The sequence below is a fragment of the Phascolarctos cinereus genome, unplaced genomic scaffold (assembly GCF_003287225.1).
Source record: "Phascolarctos cinereus isolate Bilbo 61053 unplaced genomic scaffold, phaCin_HiC Scaffold_2;HRSCAF=192, whole genome shotgun sequence".
NCBI lineage: Eukaryota > Metazoa > Chordata > Mammalia > Diprotodontia > Phascolarctidae > Phascolarctos > Phascolarctos cinereus.
Window position 1 is genome coordinate 403,346,185 of NW_027555625.1, and position 17,338 is coordinate 403,363,522.

The 17,338-nt window shown below is 42.0% G+C and overlaps 1 long non-coding RNA gene across 2 annotated transcripts in view; it reads left to right on the forward strand.

Annotated features, from left to right (window-relative positions):
- Positions 1 to 528: 528 nt before the first annotated feature.
- Positions 529 to 17,338, forward strand: part of LOC144455988 (uncharacterized) — a 35,571-nt gene continuing 18,761 nt past the window's right edge. The window contains exons 1-4 of one of the 2 annotated variants that reach the window (XR_013484890.1): positions 536 to 1,436; positions 1,542 to 2,021; positions 3,877 to 3,973; positions 5,532 to 5,848. This is a non-coding gene — a long non-coding RNA (uncharacterized LOC144455988). Of the gene's footprint in view, positions 1,437 to 1,541; positions 2,022 to 3,876; positions 3,974 to 5,531; positions 5,849 to 17,338 lie in introns of those variants that run through there. The other variant, XR_013484889.1, reaches the window with a different exon arrangement.

The window sequence follows — 17,338 nt, forward strand, 5'->3', positions numbered from 1 at the left end:
TGGGCGGGTGGCTTGGGGGGGAGGGTCCGCCTCCGGACCGGGACCGCCAGGAGCTCCTGAGGCGCGGCCGCCGCGGTGGGGTCGGAGGGCGCGACGAGGGACAGACGCTGGCGCTCGCCGCTCCGGGCCCCGCCGCCGCCGCCGCCGCCGCTCCAGACAAAAGGCCCCTCTCCCGGGAGCCGCCGCGCGCCGCCGCCGCGCTAAGCAGCGAGCCCGCCCAGACGGAAGGCACACGTGACGCCCCCACTCCGTGCGCGCGAAGGAGGCTGCTGGGACTCGTAGTTCCCTCGACAGCGAGGCGCCGCTCCAGGACTGCTGCGGCGTGTTCGGACTACGGAGCCCAAGATGCTTCACGAATACAGGTTCCCCGAGGGCTTTCCTCCCCCCTCCCATCACCTCCGCGTCTTCCGGGAGGGGGGGGCGGGGCGTGAGTCACGCCAGCTAGCTGGGGGCCAATGGGGGCGAAGGGAGGGCGGGGCTGTGGGTGTGTACACAGTATCTGTGGCTGTGGGGGAGGGAGGAAGAGGTGTGTCCGGTCTAACCCTCCCTTGTGCCCGGGGTGGGGCCTTTCACACCCACTTCTCTGTGAGAGGAGTTTACATCCTTTTTTTTTTTTTTTTCCTTCTTCCTTTCTCCCCTTGCTAGCTGTACTGGGAGGCTGCGGATGTTCTCATAGAAAGTGACAGGTGGAAGGCGTCTTTGGATGGCATCCCGAGTTCTCGTTTCATATATGGGACTCGGAGAAGTTAAGCAACTTGCCAAGAGTCACAGAGCCAGGCAGGGGCAGAGACAGGCCTTAGAGCTGAAGTCTCCCGGCTGCTTGTCGGCACGCTTCCCTCCTGGTTTGGAGGGAATGTCCAGAGCTGCGTGCTGCCTTCTCCACTTCCTAAATGCTAAGACACTTCTCCCTCCTTCCGTTCCCCAAGTTTCGACCTGGGTCTGCTGTTTCACTGCTGCCACCGGGTGTTGCCGGCTGCCTACGAGCGCAGGCAGCTCACTTCTCCACCTCTCCCCTCGACGCGCGATGTGTCAGTTACCGCTTAGTGTAGGGAAACACATCCGAAACCAAAAGGGAAACACTGTAAGTTTCTAGGACAGCCCAAAGAGCGCTCAGAGGTGGGGTTTCAAGCGGAGGATTTCAGGCTTTGTCCCGGCAGTTCCTTACTCCGCAGACAAAGACCCTGCGGCCCAGCTTCTCTTCCCACTAGTCCGCTGGTTCCAGTCTCTTGGGGATTTTCTGCAGGGCTCCCAGCGGTTCGTGAACGGGAAGTGAAAGGAAATGGAAACTGCCTCTTAATGAGTTATTGCCGTTCTTGGGGGAAAGGGAGTCACTTTGGAAGTGACAGGCTAACTCGCCGTCTGTGACTTCTGTTTGGCGAATTTGTTTTCTGCGGCCACACACCGCCCGGGCAGTATGCTCTCGTTAAGAGACAAGGGTTCGTACCCATATTTGCAAGTATACCTCAGTTTATTGGGCTTTTAAAAAATAAACCTTTTTTAGGGATTTTTCCAGTAACACTGTCTATTTGTGTTCTACCCAGGACCCGGTTGAGGATTCTGCCAAATATTCGTGAACGTTGTAGACTGGAAGATTGAAAATATGGATTGGGTCATCAGAATCGCTGTTTTGGAGGAGTCATTTCAACGGCTTGTTGGTTCTGTGACTCTTTCACTCGCTGCTGCGCGGACGGACGTGTTGTGCCTGTTAGTTACTTTGAACGTGTCTTTGACACAGTTCCTTGAAAGCCGTACATGAGTCATTGCTGGAGGTGGCAAGAGCATCCCAAGATGCCATGCATTTGACTTGGCATTTACAGCCAGCCAGTCGTTCTAAATCTACCCTTGTTTTACAGGATAACAGAGGACTTCAAAACTGGTCTCCTTGTCCAGTTCTTGGACTTGCTTGTGCTGCACTAGCCTACACAGAGAGATGTTGGAGAGTTGTGCTAAGTGGTAGTTATGAGATATTTTGATCTGGGTCACTTATATACAACGCCAAGAAGACACACTAGTTGAACCAGGTACTAGCAGTCATTCATTCTATAAGCATTTATTGAGCATTACATGCCAGGTTGTTGTTTAGTCCTTCATTTTCTTTTCTTTTTAGGCAATGGGGTTAAGTGACTTGACCAGAGTCACACAGCTAGTAAGTGTCAAGTATTTGGTCTGAGGCCAGATTTGAACTCAGGTCCTCCTTCCTGACTTCAGGGCTGGTGCTCTATCCACTGCATCACCTAGCTGCCCCTAGTCCTTCATTTTCAAAGAGGACCAAATACATCATGGGTGACGTCTTGACTCTCAAGAGAACTGGATTTAAGTGAGGCAGAGTTGCAAAAAGTCATCAGCTTCACTTTCTCTTCCAGGGGCATTGAAGTCCTGTGGCATGACAAAAGTCGAGATGACTGTCAGTGGCCCAGGATATAGTGGATGGCCTTGGTGTCTTCAGTGTCTGACCAGGCTCTAGGTACCTGCTCTAGTTGCCTTCTGACAGACCACTGTTTATACCAAATGTTACTTGCCGTTCCTTTAATGATCCTTTAATTTCAGTTGTGTCCTTACATTCCTATTCTTAAGGTATCTGCTCTTGATTAAGTTGAGCTAAACCATACCCTAAGTGCCCCTACCCAGGGATTTCACCTTGTAAAGGAACCTAGTTTAAGCTGCATCTCAGCTTCTAATGTCCTCGCCCTCGTCTGTCTGGATTTGTGGCACGAAGGGCAAACAGCCAGAATGAAGTGAATATCCTTGTCCAGATTGCCAAAGGCCGCTGGGGTCTCATGACCAGGCCTTGCTACCTCATTCAGCCTTCTTCCCTTCTCCTCCTAAAGGTATAAGAAGCTTTTGCATGAGGCTTGGAGTTAGGAAATCCATTGTGCTCTGCACTTATGGGACATCCCCCAGGTTGGCAGTTTTGCTACCCTGTTGTCTCAATTAAAGACGCTTTTTTCCTCAACTCATGGTTTTGATTTATTATAGGACTTGGCACTTCATGGCTGTTGGAAAAAATTGTTCTCCTCTGCCCATCCCACTGGGGGAAGTCTTTACATACTTCTCCCAGGTAAATACGCTAAGGAGGCACAGAGGCTACAGAGATGAAAAGAAATAGTACCTTACATAAAGAGTTTACATAATAATAAATTAAAAAATTAATTAAATTAAATTTGTTTACAAAGAGTAAATAAGAAATAATTTGCAGATGAGAGGACGCTAACAACTGGTAGTTGTCCTTCATGCTTGAAGAGGACCAAAATTACATCATTATATTGGGATCAAGGTATAAGTGTGTCCCACTGTGGCTGATCAGACCAATACAGGCTTGGAAGGCTCTGTCACAGGTCAGGTACAAATAGTCCATGTGAACATTTGGAGTGGAGATGTCTCTAAATTTTTGCATCTCGTGTTTCCTTTGAGCTACTGCAATTCTGCTCTGTTCATAGAGCAGAGCACCTTCTTTGACGTAGGCACACCGTGCTGGGCAGTCCTGTGCCACTGTCTCCTGTGCCTCACAATTGATTCCAAAGTCCTCCAGAGAGGCCATTCGTCTATTGCTTCTTCTGACCTCCATGTGAATGCTTGCCTTGTGTGAGCTCTTCATAAAATACCTGGCATTTGAACAATGCCCATCAGAGGTGTGCTCTCTGCAGTAGCGTTAGAGCGTTTAGCAGCTTGGCTCGAGAAAGAACCTCAGTGTCTGGTACCTTATCCTGCCAGGTGATCTTCAGAATCTTCCTAAGACAATTCAAATGGAAGCCGTTCAGTTTCCTGGCATGGTGCTGGCAAACTGTCCAGGTTTCACAGACTCACAACAATAAATTCAGCACAACAGCTTTGTAGACCTTCAGTTTGGTAGGTAGTCTAATACCTCTTTTCTCCCAGGATTTGCTTCGGAGCCTCCTAACACTGAGGTAGCTCTGACGGAGCACGTGTCAACCTCATCGTCTATGTGGACATCCCTGGAAAGTATACTGCCAAGGTAAGCGAACTTATCCACAGCATTCAGATTTTCCCCTTTTGCCACAAAACACCAACAGCTAGGGGAATCATGAAACACCTCACCTAAGAAGTAGCACTTGAGCAGTCTTGAAGGGAACTGGGGATTCCAAGAGAAAGGGATGAGGGGGGAGAACATTTCAGGCAATGGTGTGGAGAGAGGAGATGGGAATGTTGTGAATAATCAACCACTTTATTTAAAGCAGCAACAGGACAACAACAAAACCTACACAGGCGTTGACTGTGGGAGCCTATCAGCCTCATGTAGGACAGCGGGTTGGTGCCATGCCAGAGTATTTCTCGGGCCTCCCAGCCAGAAGGAAGAATATCTGTTCATTTAGCACCTGAGGCTCTTCCACATATTCAAAGGGCCATCTTAAGGGAAATGGCCTTGGGGATGCCTCTTTGCTGTGTTGAATCGTGAAAAAATTTGAGAGTAATACTTCTTTGTAGCTCAATAGGACGACCTCACTTAGCTTGAGTGAACGCCAGACTGAGGCTCAGGCTTTTGGAGGGTAGGGACCATGTCGTACATTTCTCTGCAGACCATCTAGTATATGTGGAATGAATGTTTGTAGAAACAGGAAACTATTAGCGGCCAATAAAAATAAACAAACCGGTACCGAATCGAATACAAAGAATCTCTCAACCTTTATGCACAGGGTGGATATTTGATGGCTTTAATGTCCCTTCGTATGCCTTTCTGGCCCTGCTTTCCCTTTATGTGCGCTCCTCCAAAAATTCTGAAGAATTTCTTCATGTTTCTCCCCACCTTCCCACTCCACTAATTTATCAGGCCTGAATCCTAATCCTTCAGAGGCTGGCAAGCTCTGCAAGAGCTAATCTGATAAACAGAGAGCTAGTAAAATATAAAGGGCTGATAATGGCTTATGATTGTGATTTTCAGTCTTTATGTATATATAGCCTTGAGAGAAATAATTACTAATAAGCGGTTACTAGTATGGGGGTATCCAGTTTGCTTTTCTTCCCTTTCTATTTCCTCATTTGGTTATTGGGTCAAGGCAGCCTCTGAAGGACATGGCTGATGATGAGATTGGGTTCAATCTTGGGTGGGAGCCCACCCAACGGGGAAAGCCTAGTTCTGATTAAAGGGTAAAGACCATCTTGTCTAGGTGGAATTCTTACTTAACCCCGCCATTGTTCTACTCTGATAAGACTGAGTGGAGAAGAGATCCTTTTGTCTAGGTTGCCCAGATGCAGTAAATGGGTAAAGATCTCTTTGTCCAAAAGTGACATAATGAAAGTTACAGTCCCCTAGCCCCTCATTAGAATAGACCCGCCTCTCATTATAATATTTATTGTCTTGTTAATTGTTAACCAGTCAGAGTTGATTTATAACTGTTGGGAACACCCACTCTTCCAAGGGTATTTAACCTCCCATCAGCCCCCCAAGGTTCATCTTTGGCTTCCATGAGTGCCACTGACCTTATTTTGTTAATTATTTGCTAGCCATTGATAATAAATTGATTATTGATTACCCAGAAATTATGTCTCTCAGACTTTTTTTTTCTTTTTGCAAGGCAATTGGGGTTAAGTGACTTGCCCAGGGTCACACAGCGAGTAAGTATCAAGTGTCTGAGGCTGGATTTGAACTCACGTCCTCCTGACTCCAAGGCCAGTGCTCTATCCACTTTGCCCCCAGCTGCCCCTTTTTTTCTTTCTTTTTTTTCTCTCAGACTTTTAATATGTAACAACCTCCTTAAAAAATGGAGACTCCCACAAAACAATCTATGCAAATAATTTCGGTCTTTATTGAAATGAAATTAAGAAATTGTTATTTTTATAACCACAAAATCAAATCTTAAAATATAATAAATAACAATAAATGTTACATACGTGTATTTGGTAGTTAGCATTTATGTAGCACTTTTAAGTTTGCAAAGCACTTTACATATATTATCTCATGGATCTTCACAACAACCAGGGGAGGTAGGTGCTATTATTATCCCTATTTTTCAGATGGGGAAACCAAAGCAGATAAAGGTTAAGATACTTGCCTAGGCTCACATAGCTAGTATTGTCTCAGGAGGAATTTGAACTCAGAAATCTTCTTAACTCCAGTTCTAGCACTCTACCCACTTCACCACTTAGTTGCCTCTTATTTGAAAAATTTATAATTTTTATATTTATAGCAAAAACAAAAAGCATAGCAACAGTATTATTAACATGATTGGTAGCCTTATTTGGTGAAAAGTTTCTCAAAAGGTGGTGTCATTCATGATCTTGTTGCTTATAATTCTGTTTCCATCTACCCGTGGAGATTGATATTTTGCCTTGATAACAGTGATAGCAGAAAACTCCTTTTCACATAAATAAAATGTTATGAATAACAATAAAAATTGTATCACTTTCTGTGATGCAATCAGATATATATCACATATGTATGATAAATCATTGAACCCTTTATTAACCCACTGTCAAAACATAAGACAGTTTTCAAGTTCCAGCGTTTCAGTGTTCTATCACAAAATAAATATATTAACCATTCTTGTTCAGATAGAGCAAAACCAACTACCATATTTTTCCATGACTAAGTGGGTTCCATATTCAAGAATATCTTGGCTGTTAAAATAAAATAGGGATTGCTTCTTTAAACCTGTCAAGTGATTAGGAAGCAGACCTTTAATTTTTTATTTCATTTATAGGGCAGGCATTTTATAAATTGGGAAACATAAAAGTTTTTGTAACTTTGTTATTATAGCTCTACTTTTATAATAAATGCAGCCACTCGATTTTTTTCTTTTTGGAATCACAGTGTGCGTTTGAAGGCCTTGCAATGATTTATTAAAAGAAGTCATTTTTTAATCCACCAGATATGCAAGTTTGAGGAGAAAATCTTTGTTATAAAATGAATTTGTTTCATCTTTATTATTATCACTAAGAACAAAGTTGTTGTTTGTCCTCTGTTCTTAAAGAAGACCAGTGACATCACGAGAGCGATGTCTTGACTTTTTCATGAATGGGATATTAATGGGGCAGAGCTGCTCAGAGTTATCAGCCTCATTCTCTCCTCCAGAGTCGTTGAAGTCCATTGGTAAGACACAGGTCAAGATGGTGGCCCAGGATGCAGTGGGTGACCTTGGCCTTTCTACATTAAGGTCTTTCCCAAGTTTCACCTTGTCTGAGGCCACACCCATGCAATGACCAAGGGCTGACTAAAAGTTGAGACAAAAGAATTACTCAATTTACCATCACAAAGATATCTGTCTGGAAGGGTAGACCCTCAGATTTTCTGGCTAGAACTTGCTATTTACACTCATTCTAAACCCCCATAACCTAAACACAGAGGCTTAGGTAGGGCTATTATTAGCCATTCAGTGAAAGCCATAGTGATTTGGGTTTTAAGATGGAGTCAAGCAGCTCCATTTAAAACACACTGTGCCTTTAAAAGCCTGTCTTTTCAGAGCTGTGTTTCAAGAAATAAAAAATGAAAACCACACAGGACAAAAAGTAAATTATCCCAGCTTTTTTTTTTTTTGGAGGGGGGGAGGAAAGCAATATAAATAGATAAATAAAAGAGGAGGAGGAAGGGGAAGGGAAGAAGGACAAGGGGAAAGGGAAGAAGAGGAAAAGGAAGAATTAGAAGAATTAGAAAAAAAGAAGAGGAGGAAGAAAAGGAAGAAGAGCATTCACCAATGGCAGTTTGGCTCCCCAAAGGGCAGTGACCAGTCCTCTCAGATAACATGGTAAACACAATTAATACAAAATATTCTCCTATCCCTAGTTCACTCCTTCCTGTAAATACAGTCTTCATGGGAAGAGTAAATTTAAACTTAGACCATAGTTGTAGTGAGGCACACATTTACGAAAGAAATATGTGTGACGAGGTTTAACTCACAACACCTGCTCTGGAAGCCCATCTCTCCGTGTAGAGATTTCATGCAGAATCCTAGCAAAGAATTGGAACAAACTGGACGTCATCCCTTGGGAAATGGTTAAACAGATTGTGGTATGTAAATTTAATGGAATATTACTGTGTTGTAAAAAATGACGTGTGATGAATACAGAGAAGCTTGGGAGGGTCTACATGAAGTGATGCAATAAGTAAGGAGAGTCAAGATAACCATATATACAATGACTACTATCACATAGGTTGAAAAACACATACATATGTGCACACAAAAAAATGAAAAGTTGGTATCACAAAATTATAAAGACCAAGCATAGCTCAAAAGACGTGGGAGGATATTCCTACCTTACCCCTTTGAAGAGATGGGAGGTCCGCAATTATCATACAATCCACCTGTTTTCAGACTTTTTCTATGAATCAATCAATTATGCTGAATTTTTCCATCTTTTCTTTTGAACTTTCAAAAAATACTTAATCACATGAGATTGCTCTTTGGGAGGAGGAAGAGGGAAGAATACTGAAGGAAATAATGGTGATGTTAAAAAAAAAAAAGACCAATAAAAACTTATGTAAAAATGAATAAAACTACAACAATAGGCCAATACCAAATTCTGTTTTATTGATGCTTTTTTTTCCATTTGCATCACAGTCATTTTAACCCCTCTACCCTTCACTGCAAACTGTACCTTCCCTTGTGACAAAAAACAAACAAATAAACAATTAAGCAAAAACACAGGAGATGGGGCAGGACCTGACAATGTGTTACAGTGTTTTGTCTTACTAGTTTAGTTGCCCATCTCCCCATGAAGGAGCAGATAGTTTTCATTAACTGTTATCTAGAACTTTCACTGTCTGTTCTAATACTCAGAGTCCTACTTCCTTTTAGAGACATTTTCGTTTCTACTGTTTCAGTTACTGTGTACGTTGTTCTTTTGGTTTTGCTCATTCTGCTCATACAAATATTTGTTCATACAAATCCCATGTTTCCCCACATTTGTCATTTCTTACTGCACAGTAATACTGTACTATATTCCAATACCATAATTTTTTAATGAACACCCCCTTTACTTTCAGATACTCAGTTTCAAAACCTGAGTGTATCATGAGTCTTTTAACATCTGCTTTGGAAAATGTATTCCAACTTCTTTTCATAAGTAGAAAGACAAAATGGAGAGAAAATATTTCAAAGAGTGAGATGATAGGGAAGAGGCAAAGGTCCAACCAGAAATTGCAGAGAAGCTATCTCATTTACCAATCCCTATCTCTATTACATTCCTAATAAACAGAAGAAGGATATAACACACGTGTGAAGTAATCTAGACAATGCTGTGTTGAATATTTTATATTCAGTAAGCACCTATATCATGTTACTTTGTGCTTATTGGGTTTCATGCAAAGAACCAGATATAAGAAACAAACTTAGCAGCTGATGAATCTAGTGAGCAGAAATTCATCTATTAGTAACTCATTTAACAAACATACTGTGCCTACTGTATACAATAGATCATGTAGTTTTTCCTGTATGTAGTATTGGGTTGATCTTTTTTGAAAGTTTGTGACTTTTTTTGAGGAGCTCTTATAATATTCTGGTACTGGATGCAGTTTGGATGTCTTCCACAAATAGTAGCACTTAGTAAACCTCACTGTTCATAGCAGGGCTCTCAATTTGGAATTCATGGGCACCTTTCAAGGGGTCTATGAACTTGGATGGAAAAAAATAGCATCTTTATTTTTGCTAACCTAATCTCCCCCCGAGCAATGTGTAGGATGCTTTTCTGCATAGCACTGAATATTGTATGGGTGTCATTTTTATATAGCTCTTGACATTGAATGGATATCATTGGCACACATAGGCCACCCATTGGCTATCCCTTATTCTCACTACCTGATCAGCTCGTCTGCTTGTCTGGTTATACATTTCTTTTTTTTTTAATATAAATTTATTTATTTTTAGTTTTCAACATTCACTTCCACAAGTTTTTGAGTTCCAAATTCTCACCCCTCCCCCCACCCCAAGATGGCATGCATTCTGAATACCCCTTCCCCTGGTCTGCCTTCTCTTCTATCTCTCCCCCTCTTCTCTTATCCCCTTCCCCTTCTGTTTTCCTGTAGGGCAGGATAGACTTCTGTACCCCATTTCCTGTATTTCTTATTTCCCAGTTGCATGTGAAAACATTTTTTTTAAAACATGTGTTTTTAAAACTTTGAGTTCCAAATTTTCTCCCTTCCTCCCTCCCCACCCACCCTCATTGAAAAGGCAAGCAACTCAATATAGGTTGTACATGTGCAGTTATGCAAAACACTTCCTTAGTAGACATGTTGTGAAAAACTAACTCTATTTCCCTTAATCCTATCCTGCCCTCCCATTTATTCTATTCTTTCTTTTGACCCTGTCCCTCCTCAGAAGTATTTGCTTCTGATTACCCCTTTCCCAATCTGCCCTCCTCTCTATCATCCCCCTGCTCTCTTGTCCCCTTCTCCCCTATTTTCCTGTAGGGTAAGACAGATTTCCATACCCAATTGAATGTGTATGTTATTCTCTCCTTAAGCCAAATCCTATGAGAATAAGATTCCCTCATTCCCTCTCACCTTCCCCTGTTTCCCCTCCACTGTGAGAGACTTTTCTGTTTTTTTTTTGTGAGATAATTTACCCCATTCTACCTCTCCCTTTCTTCTCCGAGTATCATCCTCTCTCATCCCTTAATTTTATTCTCCAGATATGACCCCTTAATCTTCAACTCACCCTGTGCCCTCTATCTATCTATATATACATACATACAATTTTTTTCCTTCAACTACCCTAATACTGACAAAGTTCTCATGAGTTACAAATATCATCTTTCCATGCAGGAATGTAAACAGTTCAATCTTAATAAGTCTCTTATGATTTCTCTTTCCTGTTTACCTCTTCATGTTCCACTGGAGTCCTGTATTTGAAAGTCAAATTTTCTGTTTAGCTCTGGTCTTTTCATCAGGAATGCTTGAAAGTCCTCTATTTCACTGAATGACCATTTTTTCCCCTGAAGGATTATACTCAGTTTTGCTGGGTAGGTGATTCTTGGTTGTAATCCTATCTCCTTTGCCCTCCGGAATATTATATTCCATGCCCTGCGGTCCTTTAATGTAGAAGCTGCTAAATCTTGTGTTATCCTGATTGTGTTTCCACAGTACTTGAATTGTTTCCTTCTGGCAGCTTGTAATATTTTCTCCTTGACCTGGGAACTCTGGAATTTGGCTACAATATTCCTAGGAGTTTTCCTTTGGGGATCTCTTTCAGGAGGAGATCTGTGGATTCTTTCAATTTCTATTTTGCCCTCTGGTTCTAATATATCAGGGCAGTTTTCCTTGATAATTTCTTGAAAGATGATGTCTAGGCTCTTTTTTTGATCATGGCTTTCAGATAGTCCAATAATTTTTAAATTCTCTCTCCTGGATCTATTTTCCAGGTCAGTTGTTTTTCCAATGAGATATTTCACATTGTTTTCTAATTTTTCATTCTTTTGGATTTGTTTTACAGTGTCTTGATTTCTCATAAAGTCACTATCTTCCAATTGCTCTATTCTAATTTTTAAGGAAGTATTTTCTTCAGTAATCTTTTGGACTTCCTTTTCCATTTGGCCAATTTTTCTTTTTAGGGCATTTTTCTCCTCATTGGCTTTTTGGACCTCTTTTGCCATTTGGGTTAGGCTGTTTTTTAAGGTGTTATTTTCTTCAGTATTTTTTGGGTCTCCTTTAGCAAGCTGTTGACTTGTTTTTCATGATTTTCTTGCATCACTCTCATTTCTCTTCCCAGTTTTTCCTCTACTTCCCTTACTTGCTTCTCAAAATCCCTTTTGAGCTCTTCCAAGGCCTGGGACTGATTCATATTTTTCTTGGAGGCTTTGGATGTAGGAGCTTTGACTTTGTTGTCTTCTTCTGGTTGTATATTTTGATCTTCTTTTCACCAAAGTAAGATAATAGAGTCTGACTCTTTTTGTGCTGCTTGCTCATGATCCCAGCCAATTACTTGAGTTTTAAACTCTTTGTTAAGGTAAGAGTCTGCTTCCAATGTGGAGAGTGTACTGTCCCAAGCTTCAGGGGTTTGTATAGCTGTTTTCAGAGATACTTGTAGGGACCTGTAAATTTTCAGTTCTTCCAAGGTGGTATGATAAGGGGAGGTGTTTACTCCTTTCCTGGCCTGTGACCACAAGTACTCCTTTCTGTCCTGTAACTGTGAGGAGGGGTTTCTCTCCATAGCCACTACAAGCACTCCTCCTCATCCCAGCACTGTTGCCCAGAACTGTGACCCAGATCCAAACACGGGCAAAGCAAGAGATTTCTGCCTCAGCACTGGCAAAAAGATCCCTGCAATCGCCCTCTGATCAACCACTGGATTCCCCCCCAGTCTGTGGGCCGAAGCTAGGGAAGCAGCTGGCCCCCCCCAGAGCGAATGGAGCTGAAAGCCTGCCTTCCTCTCTGACCACCGACAGAAACAGACTTTTCCCACTGACCTTCTAAGTTGTCTTTGGCATTCGTGGATTGAGGAGTCTGGAAATCTCCACAGCTGCCCGCAATTCAGTCCTCTGAGGCCTGCTCCAGGTTCACTGCGGCCAGCGCGCCCCCGCCGAGCTGCGCTGTGCTCCCAGCCTGGCGTGATACACCTTTCTGATTAATCATCCAGGTTGTCTTGGGCTGGAAATTTGTTTCCCTCTGTCTTTTTGTGGGTTCTGCTGCTTCAGAATTTGTTTAGAGCCATTTTTTATGAGTATTTGGAGGGGTTTGGGGGAGAGCTCAAGCAAGTCACTGCTTTCACCTGGTCATAACATTTCTGATGATATATTTTATGCTGCTTTTCTTGCACAAACCTTAATTGATAATGTGCTCTAGACATATCATAGCTAACATATATTTCTCTGTTGACCTCTGAGTGACCTTGAACTTTAATTCTTCAGTGAGTGATATTCTATTAGTCATATAATATCAATATTGCAAAACTTCCTAAATCCAATTCAGTGCACTCAGTTCCTCCCATTTCATTCTGAGACTAGTTCATTATCTATCTACATTGACTATTTAAGATATATGTGACTCTGGATCAGCTCTATGGGCTGTCCATCCAACTGTGTATCATAATCAAGAGAATAGGTATTCTTCATATATTCATTTTTTCCTTTATGGATAGTTAAGCATAGATAGATATCATTCTCTAGAGTACTTATGAACACCATTTTGAAGACATTGGAATATCTAGGATTTGATATAATCAACACAATGTCATCTGATGCATACCAAGCTACTGCTTCTTCTTCTTCTTCTTCTTCTTCTTCTTCTTCAGCAATCAGAGTTAAGTGACTTGCCCAAGGTCACAAAGCTAGTAAGTGTCAAGTGTCTAAACTGGATTTGAACTTGGGTCCTCCTGACTCCAAGGCCAGAGCTCTATCCACTGTGCCACCTAGCTGTTCCTTAGATATCAAGCTTCTTGAGGTCTGTCATTTTCAAATTTGTATTCCCAATGCAGAGCATATTTCCCAACACATAGTAAGTGTTTAATTCTTTTTGGACTTTCAGTTAAGATGGCTTCATGAATGAAAGCAGGCAGCCCAACCCTCACATACTTACTCAGGCAAAAAACTAAATAATAACAGTAGAGTGGGTAACAATAAAAAGTCTAATCTGAAGACTGTAAGTAGTGGTGTGCTAATAAATATTTGACAATCTAAGGGGAAAAATGTATGTGTGACATGCTGAAGTTTAATCTGCATTATTAACATTTTCCCCATTACTTTCTTAAGTTTAGACAATTAAAAAAAAATAAACCAAGCTATTAGCAAATAGCATTCACTAATTTCCAAGGTGTAAATGTTATTCTGAAAATTTAACAAAAAGCTCTTGCAGTCTGGTTTGAGTTGACTCCAGCCCACTCTGGTGTGTTTCTAGAGGCAGGGTCTATGGAGATGCTCAAGGGTGATAAAAAACCCAAAGCATTAAAAAAAAACTAGCTTATTGTATTGTACTTATCAATAAGTAAATATTAATTAAGCACTTATTATGTGCTAGGCAGCCAGGTGGCTTAGAAGCAGCTAGGTGACTTAGGGAATAGAGTTCTAGACCTGCAGATCAGGAAGACCTCAGTTCAAATCTGGCCTCAGACACTCACTAGCTGTATGACCCTGGACAAATCATTTAACGTCTGTTTGCCTCAATCCACTGGAGAAGAAAATGGCAAACTAGTACCTTTGCCAAGAAAACCCCATATTAGGTATCAAAGGATTGGACATGACTGAACAACAGTGTCGGGCACTGGGCTAAATGCTGTGAATGTAAAGAGAAAAGTAAAAATATCCTCTGTCTTCAAGGAGTTTTCATTCTAATCGGGGGGAGGGGAGACAACATGTACATAAAAAGGTATATACCCAATGCATGGAGAGGTAACCTTAGAGGACAAAGCACTAGCATCTGAGGGGACTAGTAAAAGCCTCTTGCAGAAGGTGGCACTTGAGCCTGGGATTCTATTGCAAGAAGCAGAGGCACAGAGGGAGAACATTCTAGGCATGAGGCAAAGGCATGGAGAACAGAGATGGAATATCTTGTGTAAGTTACAAGTTAGGTCAATATGGCTAGACCGTAAAGTGCGTGAAGGGGAGTAATGTGAAAGAAGCCTGTAAATGGAGGGGCTAGGTTATAAACACCTTTAAATGTCGAAGGAGTTTCTATTTGATCCTAAAGGTAATTCCAAGTTTACACACTTCACATTCACATGCAACAAACATTTGTTGTTCTTCAAGACATGTCTGATTTCTTGTGACACTGTGAGCATATACACCAATATCGTCCATGGGGTTTTCTTGGCAAAGATATTGAAATGGTTTGCCATTTCTTTCTTCACTGGATTAAAGCAAAAAGAGGGTAAGTGAGTTTGGACTCAGGCCTTCCTGACTTCAGGCCCAGTGCTTTATCCACTGAGCCACCTCGCTATCTCTACCAACTCATCTGTGCCATGAGCCTACACGTACCAACTCAGATTTGACCTCATTTGTTGCATGCTACATTAGCAATCATAGGACTGAATTCACAATTAGTTGCATCATATTTGCTCTTAATCTTATTTTTCTTGCCTTTGATTTGATTTTTGTTTTCATTAAGAAGGGTGAATACATTTATATGAAAGTTTCACTAAAATAATTATTTTGACCATTGCTTTACCTATTCCCCATTTTTCACAGCCTCCACCCTTCACCCTGAGGCCCTAAGTTGTTACTTCCTCCAGATATTCAACTATAATTTTAATTGGAGACTTCAGTGCCTTAACCCAAAAGGACTGAACGGAAAGATTCAGGAAATTAGATATAGCCTAAGTAGTTCTCTACTCTTTTTTGGGGAAAAAAGAAGTGTTTTGATGTGAGGCACTCTTTTTTTTTTTTGGCTAGGCAATGGGGTTAAGTGACTTGCCCAGGGTCGCAAAGCTAGTAAGTGTTATGTGTCTGAGGTCAGATTTGAGCTCAGGTCCTCCTGAATCCAGGGCCGGTGCTCTGTCCACTGCGCCACCCAGCTGCCCCCGTTTGAAGCACTCTTGATGCAACTTGGAATTGGATTTTGGTGGAGTTTGTTCACTCTACCCAAGGAAAGCTCCAAACTAGTCATTAATAACAACAGGTATATGTAGTACCTTTGGCACTGGTGAATCACCCAGCAGAATCTAGCCTGGAAGCTATGTGCTCAGTAACCCCTAAGATTAACCGAGGGCTCCACCAATTAGAACAAGGCCTCTTCCAATTAAAATGGCTTTGCCTTGGCTTTGGCTAGAGATGTAACAGCAGTACACGCTGGCCGGAAAGTCAGTCTGGCTGGGGAGGAGAAGACTGAAGGCTCAAGCTGATGGGAAGCAATGGCTAAGGAGATGGGGCAATGAGTCACTAGTTCACAAGGTTTGAGCCACCCAGAAAAGTTGTTGTACCCTACATGGAGCCATCTAGCCTTTGAGATGGAGGGCCCTGCCTGAGCTATGGGGTTGTCTCGTGCCTTTGAGCAGCCTGGTTAGTGCATCAGGAGTAATTTTGTGCTGTTAGGTCTCAGGAAGCCAATCTCTCACTGATAGCTCTGCCAGAAGCCTCTCAGGAATATAATTACAGCTTTGCACTTAACCAAAGGAAGCAGCCTCATGAATATTTAGAAATAGAGGAAAATCCCAAAATAGGTTCACTTTGGCCTGAACTATACATTTTAAGATCTGTCCTCTCCTTTCCCCTCCTCTTCCCTCTTGTCCTCTCCTCTCCTTTGCTCTCCTCTCCATCAATCTGTGTCTCTCTCTCATCTCCTCTCCTTTCATTCTCCTCCTCCTCCTAAATTTTGTCCTAGGTTTTTCTTTACACTATGTTTCCTGAACAAATAATCCCTAATGGCAGTGGCCAAGATTCAAAATTTGCCATAAGTAATCATTCATGAAAATAAGTAATCCTTTCCAGGATAATGGAGAATGAAGCATATTCCAGAATCCCAGATGACTAATTGGAGTCAGTGAAAATTACTGTCTCCTTTGGACTTTTTTTTTTTTTGCTTTTGTTAGGCAATGGGGTTAAGTGACTTGCCCAGGGTCACACAGCTAGTTAAGTGTTATGTGTCTGAGGCCAGCTTTGAACTCAGGTCCTCCTGACTCCCAGGCTGGTGCTCTATCCACTGTGCCCTTAGCTGCCCCTCCTTTGGACTTTTTCTCAGAACTGTCCTACGACCTATTATCCCTCCTTTCCTCAGCTGTCCCTAGACCAGGCCTTGCTACTTCACCAAAATGGTACAGAATGTGCTAGTCATTGCCAAAGATCTTAGCTGTATCTTAATGTACAATATTTTCAGTCACTAATATCTGATGCTCTGCACATGTTCTTGAATCATTTCATGTGTCCTGTATATGCTTTGTTTCAGAACACTATCAATCTCCAAGAATTTATTAAATTCCTACTATTGTATTGTAGGCATTGTATCAGGCACTGGGGATAAAGGGATAAGAAAGAAACAATCCCTACTATTGTATTGTAGGCATTGTATCAGGCACTGGGGATAAAGGGATAAGAAAGGAACAATCCCTACTCACAAGGAGCTTATATTCTAATGGGGGAGATTTTATGCATATGTATATACATGTAAGTATATGTGTGTGTGTGTGTGTGTGTGTGTGTGTGTGTGTGTGTGTATACACACATACATAGACTCAATATAAAGGACATACATACAAAAGAGATAAAAGGTGGTTTGTGAAGGAGGGTACTAGCAGTTTGGAGAAATGAGGAAAGGCTTCACATAAGTGGAACTTGAGCTGCATTCTGAAGCAATAGAGGAACTTTTTTTTTTTTTGTGAGGCAATCGGGGTTAAGTGACTTTTGCCCAGGGTCACACAGCTAGTAAGTGCCAAGTGTCTGAGGTCAAATTTGAACTCGGGTCCTTCTGATTCTAAGGTGGGCACTGTATCTACTGCACCACCTAGCTGCCCCAAAATGAAGGGCTTGG